This window comes from Cryptomeria japonica, chromosome 11 (genome assembly GCF_030272615.1).
Source record: "Cryptomeria japonica chromosome 11, Sugi_1.0, whole genome shotgun sequence".
NCBI lineage: Eukaryota > Viridiplantae > Streptophyta > Pinopsida > Cupressales > Cupressaceae > Cryptomeria > Cryptomeria japonica.
This window is the reverse complement of record NC_081415.1, coordinates 47,077,059-47,091,163: the sequence shown is the minus strand read 5'-3', so window position 1 is coordinate 47,091,163 and position 14,105 is coordinate 47,077,059.

The following is a 14,105-nucleotide window of genomic DNA, read 5'->3' as shown; positions in this document are numbered from 1 at the left end:
ATTAAGGAGTTCATCTAGTTGAATATGGATGGCTGCATCAGTTGACACTGTAGCTATAGGTAGCATATCTGATAGTAGTGTCTTCACCTTCTAAAGTACTTTATTCTTCTTTTGTATGGCCATCTGTTTTTCTTGTTCAGCCTTTGTTTTGCATAGTTCACCAAAATCAATGAGTGCTTGCCCCTTTAATTTTGATATATCCACATTGGGCAACACTATTGGTTTAGACAAATCAACTTTGAAACTATGTTTTTTCACTTTCTTCTCTTTACCTTTGGTCGGTTGGACCAAGACAATAGCTTGGGAGGCTTGCTGACCCTTGGTAGGTTACTCAATAGAGGCAACACTTTGGTCGGTTCCTATAGCCTCTGTGGTGTCTTTTAGTGTCTTGGTACTGGGTGTCTCAGCTGCAACATTTTCAGTGCTTGTGAGGTTTGTTCTAGAGTAGTATCTTCTCCTGTTGTAGACTTGTGACCTTCAGTGCCTTGTGTTGTATCCTGAGGAGCTTCGGTTGAGACAGGTTGATTGACCGGGGAATAAGGTTGAACTTGTTCTAAAACAGACTCACTAGATACAAGTTTTGCATATGTGGTACCTTCTATCATTTCCTGCTCCGGTGCTTCTATATCGATGACATCTTCATCTTTCTGAATGGTGTCAGTAGGGTCTTGTTCGGTAGCATCAGGACTGTGCTTGGTGACATCAACAATTTCAACTGTAGTTTGTTCACTGTTTTGAAGATTTCCTGCCACTTTGCTTTTGTCTCATTTTCTACATCAATATATAGCCCATTCATCAGTTTTAAGGCTCTTTGTTTGACAAGAAATTTAGAATTGTAGGTTGTCAGATGTTCCTTTATTTCTGCTACTGACATATTAGGAAAGAGATGGAATAGACTTCTTTCTCTGATTTGTTTCTCTGAGTCCATTGCATACTTCCACATATTATCAATATGCAAGTAAAGTTCATTTGGAAGTGACTTAACTAGTTCCAATGGAGCTAATCAGAACTTTAGAAGTGTGCAGATGACATCTTCTTCAATTTGTCTCTTCTCATCATTATTTCTAGTTTCATACTTGACATATCTAAATGAACCAAATCCTTCATATTCTTTCAGATTAGGACAGAAGTTTTCAACACTATGTATATTTACCTTCTTGCTCTTGACAATCTGGAATTTGTTTGCATCCTCTAATTCAGTATCACTAGACTCTTTTGCCAAAATGAGTCTCCGAGTAGATTTCTTGTATGTCTTTGTTACCTTGGGAATAGTAACACTCGTTTGTTTCTTACTTGGTGATGCTCCAGATGCTCTTGTGTTAGGTCTCTTTGTTGGAGGTGGAGTCGGTAGGGCCTTTGAAGTGTCCTATTTCTTTCTCTTTAACACTTTACCCTTAGGCAATTCGGTGCTTAATGTTATAGCTGCCTCTTGAGCTTCTAATTCTTCTTCGGTGATGGCAAGAGTGCCTTTGACAAGTGTAGAGGAAGAATCTTCTCTGAATTTCTCAGACAATTCCTTAATCATCTTTGTTTCCTTTCTTGTAGCTTTGGGTACTACAATGCTCATTTTTACCTTTTCCTTCACTTCTTCATAGGTTCCATACCTCAACTCGGTAGCATGCCTTGGTAATGTAAGAAATGCATTAATTTTCTATTATGTGATGTCATAGTCAATCTTGTAACCCATAGGTGGCAAAGATTGAGTCCTTGGTTCCACAGCATTCACATAACAGTAATTAGTGTCTACCTCAAAGCATATGTCATTTTTATATTTCTCCACTAGCTGGCATGGAATTTGGTACCTGTTGGGCATCTTATCCCGAAATTTACTGAAGTAATCATCCATGATATCATTGAAATTATCTCCTAACTTCTTGATGAAGTCATTAATCTGATGGGTGATTGGTTGGTGTAGCTCCCAAACAACTTTACCGACTGATGAAAAGAATTTTTCAAAGTAGAAATGTTAGGTGCCAGAGACAACTGAGAGGGGGGGGGGGGGTGAATCAGTTGTCAAATAAATTTGAACCAAAAACTTATTAACCAACTTAATGCTTAATACCGGTAAACCAATTAAGTATGCCAGTAGACAGTGTTAATAGTAAATTGCTATACCGGTAAGGATTAATGCATGAAACATAAACATAAAGTCATCCACAACATATGACACCAATATTTGTACGTGGAAACCCTGTAAGGGGAAAAACCACAGTGGGAAACCTTACCCACAATTAGATGATACTACTACAGATAGTATGTGTACATAAATGGGGTCTGCACATGCAGAAAGGCCAACAGCCTAGAGCTCACTACTCAATCACAAAATGGGAGTCACACTGACTACAGTTGGATGGTTAAATCCAATAAGAATGTATTGCTCAAAATAGCATCTTCATATGCTGGATTCAGTACCGGTGTAATGCTGATATGCTTCTACAAAAACCTAACTTCACCTTAAAATGATGTCTTCGTGTATATCCTTGCTTGATCTCACATATACCTTCACTTAATTCTTTTTGCATTCCACACTTGATCTTACAAATAAGATCTTACATTTATACCATACCCTAAGACCAATTTTAGTAGGTCGGCTCTACAAGATATTACAATAAAAACATTTTACAAACAATATAATATCCAATGCAATAACTGATTGAACATGTCGGCTTAATGCATTTACAACAAAAATAAATCATCTCCATAGCGTGCCATGCTGATCTGGAAAAGATAAACCTGCCGGTGTAACCCTAGATAACCTGGACCTATTTGCCGGTAAAAGAAAATATGCAAATATGAATATACCAATGATTATTTCTTCAAAATAAAGTGTCCACATGATGTCTTCGACATTACCAAGTGTCTTCCATATCATTCCAGGTACAGGTGAACAATATATCCTGCCAGTGAACCATATACCAGTAACTGTTGCATAGTTTACTTGCTTGCCGGTGAATATTGCTAGATCTCCAAAGCAGGTTTATTAGTAGGTGTTGACATCAATGACAAAACCATACCAAAATACCAACAATCTCCCCCTTTGGCATTGATGGCAACACAAGATGGAAAAACCATCAAAGTGCCAAAACAGAAATGCCAAATACAAAAACCAACAATCTCTATTTCTCCCCTTGGGAGTAACAATACCAATCTCTCAAATGTGTTTTTCAAAATCTCTCCCCTAAAATCTCTCCCAAAAAAGATAATGTGTTTTTCCATAGATATCTCTCCCCCTTTGACATCAAATGCCAAAGTCACAAAAGGTCAAGTTCATACAAAAGACCAACCAATTCAATATACCAACTACTCCCCTTGAGAAGTAGCTTCCTCATCAAATACCAAAATAAAAGATTTGTCTTTTAATTCTGCCGGTTGATGACAATCATCAACTGTCTAGGTCTCTACCGGTGGAGGTATGACTCCAAGTTGATCTCTGAGATACTCAAAAGTCTCCTTAGGCAAAGGTTTTGTGAAAATATCTGCAAGCTATTCTTTAGTATTCACATAAACCAGGTTTATCTCCTTTTCTTCAACTTTTTCCCTTAGAAAATTTAGTTTAATAGAAACATGTTTTGTTTTAGAGTGCAATACCGGATTCTTAGATATATCAATTGCTGCAGTGTTATCACAGTATATAGTAATAGGTTCCTTGCATTTTACCTTTATGTCTTTCAACATTTGCTTAAACCATAATACCTGTGTACAGTTAGTTGTTGCTACAACATATTCTGATTCTACTATTGATAAAGATGTACAACTCTGTTTCTTACTCAACCAAGAAACTAATCTCTTTCAAAGAAAGAATGCTCCTCCAGTGGTGCTCTTTCTATCATCTATATCTCCTGCCCAATTTGCATTTGTGTATGCACATACATAAAAATTTTCATCTTTAGGATACCATAATCCAAGATTTGTTGTGCCTTGTAAGTATCGAAAAATCCTTTTCACTGTCGATTCATGATTTTCCCTAGGATTACTCTAAAATCTAGAAACAATACATACTGCATTCATAATATCAGGCCTGGTTTGTGTCAGATATAGTAAACCTCCTATCATAGATTTGTATGTAGTTGGATTAATAGGTGTAGATTCATCCCTTTGAGATAATTTGTCATTTGTAGTCATGGGTGTGCTTACCGATTTAGAGTTCTCCATCACAAATTTCTTTAGTAATTCTTTCAAGTACTTGGATTGACTCAAAAATATACCTTTATCAATCTAAGAAATTTGCAAACCTAAAAAGAATTTTATTTCTCCAATCATAGACATTTCAAATTCTTGCTGCATTTCAAGAGAAAATTCCTTACATAATCCACCTTCTCCTCCAAAAATTATATCATCAACAAATACTTCAATAATCAAGATGTCATCATTAGTTACTTTGTAGTATAAATTGCTATCTGCATTTCCTTTAGTAAAACCAATCTTCAAAAGATACTTATCCAACCTTGCATACCAAGCTCTTGGGGCTTGTTTCAATCCATACACAACTTTTCTTAACCTGCAAACCATATCATTGTCATCTGTCAAAGAAAATCCATTAGGTTGTTCAATATATACTTCTTCTTCAAGATCTCCATTCAAAAATGCATGTTTAATATCCATTTGATAAACTTTGTAATCCTTGTGAGCTGAAAAAGCCAAGAATAATCTAACTACCTCAATTCTGGCTACCGATGCAAAGGTTTCATTGTAATCAACTCCTTCTTTCTGAGAATATCCCTTACACACTAGTCTTGCTTTATTTCTGACAACCTTACCATCTTCATTAAGTTTGTTTCTAAATACCCATTTAGTTCCAATTACATTTTTATCTTTGGGTCAGGGAACTAATGTCCAAGTATTATTTTTCTCAATTTGTCCTAATTCTTCTTCCATAGCTTTAATCCAAAATTTATCTTCACATGCCTCATTGATAGATGATGGTTCAATTTGAGAAATAAGACATACCTCTTCATTTGCCAATCTTCCTCTTGTCATAACTCTTTTACATTTGTTTCCAATTATCTGATCTTCAGAATGATTCAATCTTACATACTAGGGTGTCTTAGTTTGTTGTTGTTCTTCAATTATTGTGGAATCTTCTGATGATACTGGGGTAACTGGATCTTCATTTTGTACCAGTGGATTCAATATAGGTTCATTTGTCACAATTTCTATTGCCAGTTCAGAGTCTATATACCTTGAAGTTCCTCTGAATTGTTCATCAATCTTTACATTTGTACTCTCAACAATTTTCTGCAATCTTTTATTAAAACATCTATATGCCTTGCTCTTAGATGAATAACCAAGAAATATTCCTTCATCACTTCTAGGATCAAATTTTCCAATATACTCATCTCTTCTAACATAACATTTACTTCCAAAAATTCTGAAATACTGAAGAGTATGAGTATTACCAAACCATAGTTCATGAGGGGTCTTACCGGTTTCACCTTTGATGTGAACTTTGTTGAATGTATAGACAGCAGTGCTAACAGCCTCTCTTCAATACACGTGGTAGATTTGCTTCTGATAACACACTTCTAGCTGCATCCAAGATAGTTATGTTTTTCCTTTCAACAACTCCATTCTACTATGGTGTCCGAGGTCCTGATAACTGTCTTCTGATTCCATTCACTTCACATAACGTATTAAAGTCCTTAGATGTGAATTCTCTTCCTTGATCTGATCTTAAACATTTGATTTTCTTATCGGTTTCATTTTCAACCATTGCTTTGAATGGTTTGAACTTTCCAAGTGCTTCTGACTTCTCTCTGAGAAAAGTAACCCAACACATTCTAGAATAATCATCAATAATTAGCATGAAATATCTATCACCTTGTAAGCTTCTAGTTCTAGCTGGACTACATAAATCAGTGTGATTTAAGTCAAGAGCATTATTGGATTTTTCTGAAATACTTTTGCAACTAGCTCTAACTTGTTTTCCAAATTGACATTCCTTACAAATTGTATTTTGAGGTTTCACAATTTTAGGTAGATCTCTAACTGCCTTAGAAGTACTAATTTTTACCATGCAATCAAAGTTTACATGACATAGTCTCTTATGCCATAACCAACTTTCATCTATGTGTGCAATTAAGCATGCATTTTCACTATTATTCAAATGAAAGATATTTCCTCTAGTCTGATTACCGGTTGCAATTTCCAAACCAGTTCTATTCATGATTTTGCATTTTCCATTTTTAAATTGTAACTGAAATCCCTTCTCAACTAATTGACCAACACTTAAAATATTATGCTTTAATGCTTCAACATAGTAGACATTGTCAGTGTTATGTTTACCATCAAGAGATATTGAACCCTTACCTTTGATTGAACAGGTTTTGTCATCTCCAAATCTTACTAAACCTCCATTGAATTCTTGAAAGTTCAAGAATTTACCTTTGTCTCCAGTCATATGATGTGAGCATCATGAGTCAATAATCCATTCATCCTTTGCTTCAACTTTAGTTGCTAGGGCTTGTTCTACCGGTTGAGCAATAGGTGCCAGTTGATCTTCTGTTATAGCAACAAAAACCCATCCATTGTCTATTGGATCCTCATTAGAATCATCAGTCACACCATCATCAACAATGTAATAAGATTTGTCTTTGTTCTTTTTAAATCTGTATCTCTGATATTCAGGAAAAGGCTTGTATGTTCTTCTAGCTTCGTCTCTTAGTCTAGCATGTCTATCAGGGCATCTTGAAGCCATATGACCAATCTTATTGCAATTAAAACATTTAAAGGGTGATTTACCTTCATACTTACTTCCAATTGGACCTTTTGGCATTTTCCTTGGAAATAGTGCTTCAAGTTCTTCATTCTCCTTTCTGGTTTCTTCAAGTTCTCTTGCATAAAAGGCTCTCCAGTGTGATTTGTCAAATGATGGAGCAAATGATGTTGATGCTTTAAAGGCCAAATCAGTCTTTATAGCAATAGGACCAAATTCCTCAATTTCAAAGGCTGAAAGTTTTCCAATCAATGTATCCCTAGTTACTGATGTATTAGGCATTGTTCTCAATTCATTTATAGCAGTAACCTTCATTTTATATGCCGGTGGCAAACCTCTTAATATTTTTGAAACAATTTCATCCTCACTCAGAGTTCCTCCACAACATTTAATACCCAAAACAATTTCATTTACTCTTTCCATAAAAGCATAAATCCTTTCATCTTCTTCCATTTCTAGATGTTCATACCTGACTCAAAAGCTTTCAAGTTTTGCAATCTTGACTGTGGAATCTCCTTCATTCAGTGTTTCCAAATGATCCCAAATAGCTTTAGCAGTAGACCTATCTGATAATCCCATGATTTGTTGATTTGATAATGCGCTCAAAAGTGCTTCTCTTGCTTTGCAATCATTTTCTTCATCTTTAGCTAAGGTAGTTGGAGCAGCCTGACCAGCTACAACAGCAGTATAACCTTTCTTAGTAACTTCCCAGATGTCTTTACCAATGCAATCCAGATGTGTCTCCATTCTGATCTTCCATATCCCATAGTTGGTTCTTAAAATAATTAGTAGACATTGGATCTCCTCAAGTTGTTAAACTTCTGCAAAAGAGGACTAAGCTTTGATACCAATTGTTAGGTCCCAGAGACAACTGAGAGGGGGGGGGGTGAATTAGTTGTCAAATAAATTTGAACCAAAAACTTATTAACCAACTTAATGCTTAATACCGGTAAACTAGTTAAGTATGCCAGTAGACAGTGTTAACAGTAAATTGCTATACCAGTAAGGATTAATGCATGAAACATAAACATAAAGTCATCCACAACATATGACACCAATATTTGTACGTGGAAACCCTGTAAGGGGAAAAACCATGGTGGGAAACCTTACCCACAATTAGATGATACTATTGCAGATAGTATGTGTACATAAATGGGGTCTACACATGCAGAAAGGCCAACAGCCTAGAGCTCACTACTCAATCACAAAATGGGAGTCACACTAACTACAACTGGATGGTTAAATCCAATAAGAATGTACTACTCAAAATAGCATCTTCATATGCTAGATTCAGTACCAGTGTAATGCTGATATGCTTCTACAAAAACCTAACTTCACCTTCAAATGATGTCTTCGTGTATATCCCTGCTTGATCTCGCATATACCTTCACTTAATTCTTTTCACATTCCACACTTGATCTTACAAATAAGATCTTACATTTATACCATACCCTAAGACCAATTTTAGTAGGTTAGCTCTACAAGATATTACAATAAAAACATTTTACAAACAATATAATATCCGATGCAATAACCGATTGAACATGTCATCTTAATGCATTTACAACAATAATAAATCGTCTCCATAGTGTGCCATGCTGATCTGGAAAAGATAAACCTGCCGGTGTAACCCTAGATAACCTGGACCTATTTGTCGGTAAAAGCAAATATGCAAATATGAATAGACCAATGATTATTTCTTCAAAATAAAGTGTCCACATTGTGTCTTTGACATTACCAAGTGTCTTCCATATCATTCTAGGTAGCGGTGAACAATATATCCTGTTGGTGAACCCTATACCAGTAACAATTTACTTTCTTGCCGATGAATGTTGCTGGATCTCCAAAGTAGGTGTATTAGTAGGTGTTGACATCAATGACAAAACCATACCAAAATACCAACAAGAAAAACATGCATACAAGAAGTGAACCAAACTTTAGTGTATTTGCCGAGTTGTTCTTCTTCAACTTCCTTATTGTGTTTAGATTCTCAAACAGGTTCTTCAATAACACTTCACATAAGTCAACTTTCATTCCCTTTTTCATAATTTTATAAGCTAAGTCAACTGCTACACAGGGTACACTGTTTTCCCTTGCCGATTGGAAGAAACAGTAACCAATCACTCTAATAGCAAACTTAAGTTCTGCATTAGTGACATTGTTCAGTTTCAGTCCTCTGTAATCAGATTCTACTCCAGTTAAACTGATCAATTCCTTCTATGATATCATCTTTTGTGCTTGAGCATGATCATAAATAGGGTAACCGGTAATCAAATGAATGATTTCCTTGGTAATCTTGAATGGTTTCTCTTCTAGCCACATGAAATCATCATGAACTCTACTCAGAACAAACTTGACCCACTGGGGTTTGAACACACGAGGATAGGTTAGGGATTCAGTTAATCCTTTGACTTTGATGTGTTCATACTTGCTGTTCAATTTACCATCAGTACACAGCTCACCATAGGTGTCTCTGATTTCAACATGATCGAGTTCTTCAACACGACATTTGCTGAAGAATCTCACTTCCTCGACTAACAAGACTCGATCCGGGATGAGTGAAAAGGTGGTTTTGTCATCCGGTTTGGATGCAACTTTAGGAGTCAAAGAGTATTTTAGTGAGGGCTTCTCTACATTCTTAACAACTATGGGATCTTGGATCTTAGGCACCATTTACGGTTTCAAGTAAAAACTAGCAAAGAGTCCTTAGGGCTTGACGGTTTTTAAATGGCAGGCACTTCAAACTCAGCAGATAATAACAATTTGATAAGATCGGTAAACTAGCTTATCAGTGTGATGAGATTGATGTAAATACCTTGGATTTTGCTTTGTAGGAGGTTTGATCGCCTTGATTCGCTTTGCTCTACTCTCTCAAAAACTTGGTAAGTGTAAATGACTACAAAAATGCTTGTAAGTACACAAAATACCTTATCGGGCTTCGTGCGGGTTAGGTCAAAAACATAAACGCACTCAGTTCCTCTTTAACTGATTTACTCTCCTTTTTCTGTTTTGACCGAGTAACCAAACTTCCTTCATTTACCGACTTGACAGGCTTCCTATATACACCGACTTGATAGGTTTCCTGTAAAGTGCTTCAAAAGACTTTGATAGAATTTCAAACTTACTAATTACATCTTAACTATGCAGATTTTGAATTTAGTACATAATAGAATAGGAACTGTTAAGATTTTAACCTTTAGAGAATGCAGTCCCTTCATACCTTTATTGATTAATTTGGAATAGGTGCACCTAACTCAGTAGGTAAGGTGCTTTCTTCATTTGACACTACTTCCTTCTTTTTCCAAATCATCTTTAATTTTTCTTTTATTTCCTCAGTGTCTCCTCTAGGTTGATCTCTGCAATCTCCAGCCAAGTGTCCAGCTTTATGACAATGAAAACATGCCATACCAGGATTTCTCCATGATCTTCGGTTGTTCATTCCAAACCTTATAAAATAGTTGGCACTTATATGTCCATATCTTCCACAACATTCACACCATATCCTTGTATTGTAATCCCATGGTACTACTGCATATTGTTGATAAGGATCTGTGTAAGTTCGGTAACCTCTAGTATTTGCTCAGTGTGCAAACCACATGTAGCTCCTTTGCTTAAACCAACACTTCTCGGTACTATGTCCATATCTATTGTAGTTTCTACAAAACCCCTTGAATTTTGCCTTCTGATAATTGTTAACAGACTTTGTCCTACATTGATTAGATGTGTGACCATATTTATTGCAATTGTAACAATAACCATTGGACTTAGTGACATTCGGTTGCTTACCTTTTTTGATTTGGCATATGTTGGTAGTGTGACCTTGATTTCCATAGTCATTGCAAATAGGCTTCTTTCTTTTGATGTTATTCTTGTTCCTAGCTTGCTTTGATGATTCTCCTCTCTCGGTAGTATGAATTCCTTTCTCGGTAGAGTCTTTTCCTTTGTAACCGAGTCCTGCATCTTTGTTGGGTCTTCTTGTATTCAGTTGCTCATCCAACATCTTTGATGCTTCATAACTCTTCTTCAGTGTTTCTTTGGATTTCTTCTATGATTCAAGTTCAGTGGTCAACCTTGATACTTCAAGTCTCAATGCTTGATTTTCATCATTCTTCAGAATTGCTTCATGATGTGCATAACCTAGTTGATCTGATAGGTTTTGTTGAATTCTTGTTAACCTTATGATTTCATCATTCTTATCAGATACTAAAAGTTCAAGTTGTTGCTTCTCTCTTTGTAGATCTCTTTCTTTATCCTCAGCTGTCATCAATGCATCTAGATTTTCAGTCATCTGTGTGCTGAAATGTTCATGTTCTCTTTTCATTGCTTTTATTTGATCAACCAGTGCTTTGTTCTTTTCTTTCAATACTCCAATCATTTCTTCAATTTCTTTAGATATACTGTTCTCAGATGATATCTCAATTTGTTCCACTAACTCTTGAGAATCCTGCAAATCATCAGATAATTTTCTTCTCACTTTTAGAGATTTTTGCATTTGCCTTTGCATGTCTACAATCACCTGATTAGCATGATCTAGCTCTTCTTGTAGATACACAATCCTCTGAGATTGTTTGTAGCCTTCCATTGATAAGATCTTTCTCTTTAGATAGTTAAACCGTTTTCCAAGATTCGAGCTCTGATACCAATTGTTAGGCCCAATATGGAAAGCTAATGTATTGAGAGGGGAGGGGTGAATCAGTACTCCAAAACTTTTCTTGAACAATATCTTTACTGTTATGCATAAACCAAATAGTGCAATAACATAATATAAATCTAAAATAAATAGATAACAATCATACATGATTCACTCCATAACACATATATTTTGGTTAAGTAGAAACTCTTGGTTAGAGAGAAAAACTACGGTGGGGATGACACCCACAAATTTACTACTGCAATAATAAAGAGTGCTCGGTTAGAGCTACATGTTGAGCTATTTATGATAGCTTACCCTATTAGGAGTAACAAGATCTGTTATATCTACCTTGCTAAAGGATTTTACAACACTTAATCTAAATGTTGCACCTGGTTAGAGGCTTTACAATTTATAGACTTCATTAGAGTCTTTTACCTTGTTAAAGGTTTCTCTTTCAACTTCACAATATTACAATAAAATCATTACAAATATCTGCAACTTTACATCTGAAATGTTATAGCAAATTCTATGTGCTCATAATAGATTACCTTGCTTATAGCATACCTTGGTAACCCATATAGCAACTCGGTAAACCCTTCTGTTTACTCTGTTCTTCGACTGTTCTTTGAAAACCTTCTCGGTGACCTCTGTGTCTCTATAACAATCTTCTTTCATGCATACACACACCCTTAACTCATGCTGTATAAATAAATCTCTTAAGATGGTGATCCAATTCATTGCTTCGATCTTACAAACACGATTTATTGAATTAATAATCAGGCAAATTATTTTATTGGTTAGATGACCTCGAAATCATACACAATCTTCTAGTGCAATTTCCAATGTGATAACAGTTAGATGTGCCTCGATCTTGTAACACGTTTTCATATGCATGTCCAGGTTCAATGAATCTAGTAACATGTTTCACTCGATGTATATCAACTCGGTGTATCATCTTTGTTGCTCGGTAGACATGAAAAGATACTCGGTAGACAACTCGGTGAATACTGCGTTCTGTGACTACTTTCTTCTGTAACCGATTAGACTGTGCATACCGACTTCTCTATGTATACCGACTGCATGATTCGATAGTGTTAACTGACTAGAGTATATAGTATAACTTTGACATAAAACTAATGGCAATCTGATAAGTAGTAACAAGGTCTGCCTTATTTCACCTATATATTTCCTTCCATCTATTACAAATGTTCTACAATGATCTTATATATGAGTCATTTTACAACTTGCCAAGTCAGCTTACAATGATTTTACAATAATTAATAAAATATATTACAAACAAAATTCCTATCGGCTTCTATGCCGGTATGCTTCCTTTTACTGCCAATGGTCTCTGTACCGGTGTAGAGTCTATCTTTGCCGGTGCCAGTAAATTGTCTTGCCGGTGTCATAGGATTGTAAGGTTGCCATCAATGACAAAACTTCAATCACCTACAATATCTCATTGGAGTGTGCATTTTCCAACAAAATATCTTTATACCAAAATGTTTTTCAATATACTAAATGCAACTATAACTTTTTTGATGTGCACAACAGACTCTATGTTATGTTTTGTTAAAAAAAATAGGAACACTTATGTTTGTGTGAAATATTAATTGACCCCCTTAGTCTTATCCAATTTTGAAAAACTTTAGTAGTTTGGAAACTAGATTCAAAGTACTACAATTTTTGTTCTCTGGGTATCTTGAAATTTTTATTGGACAAGTCTTAAATTTCTCCTGCAAGTTTAGGTTTAGCCGATTTAAAAAAAGAACATGGCCACTTATACCCCCATTTTGTTCGTCATCTTGGTGCACTTACTCCACTCGATATTGCAAGGAAAATGTTGAATAAATGCTTTAGCCAAATCACCCCATGAACTAATCCTAGATGGTAATTTTTAAAATCATTCCATGGCTTGTCCACCCAAATTTTGTGGAAAAAGATACATTAAGTAAGAATCTTCATGAGCCACTTCTATACAAGCTATGAAAAATTCTTTGACAGGTGCATTAGGATCACCTTTTCCTATATACTTGTCAATTTGGGCACATTGAGATTGGGAAATAGTGATATGGGTATGGTCCTATCAAAAGGATAAGGACAAATATCCTAAAGTGTGTAGTTCTTGATATGAGTACACATATGAGTCATACGTTGCACTAAAATTCTCTTATTTGTTGCTGTAAATCACCACTAGGTGGTATTATATTCTTTTAACTTACCCCTATTCTTGATCCACCAGTTGGAGGAGGAATGCAATTATTGTAATGGTCACTAGAAGGAGGTACATAAGCATGATATTTGTCACGTGGGTCTTCTAGAAGTGGTGGAGGAGGTATGTAATTGTTGTATGGTCCACTTGAAATGCAATTTTGATATTCAGTATTAGACCTTGGACAGGTGTAAGTATCATGACCATGAGCATAATTTATGTTGAAAGTATGTTCTTGGATATGTTCATCAAATGTAACATGAGGTCATCTAGTGTGAGCATGACTAGGATTGTGACCTTGGTTGGCATCTTGATATTGAGAATGAGTATATACATAGGTATTTGTTTGGCCATGGAGGTCATTACCACAAGGTTTCTCATGATTATCTCAAGCCTAAGTTGAAAAAGTATGTGTGTGGATAAAATATCTAGTTTTTGTAAATGAGATGAAGGTGACTCGGGAATGAGCATATACTCATATCCATTTCTACCATTTCTACCACTAGGGTGATTTGGGTCTTCTTCTTAAAGTTGAGATACATGAAAAT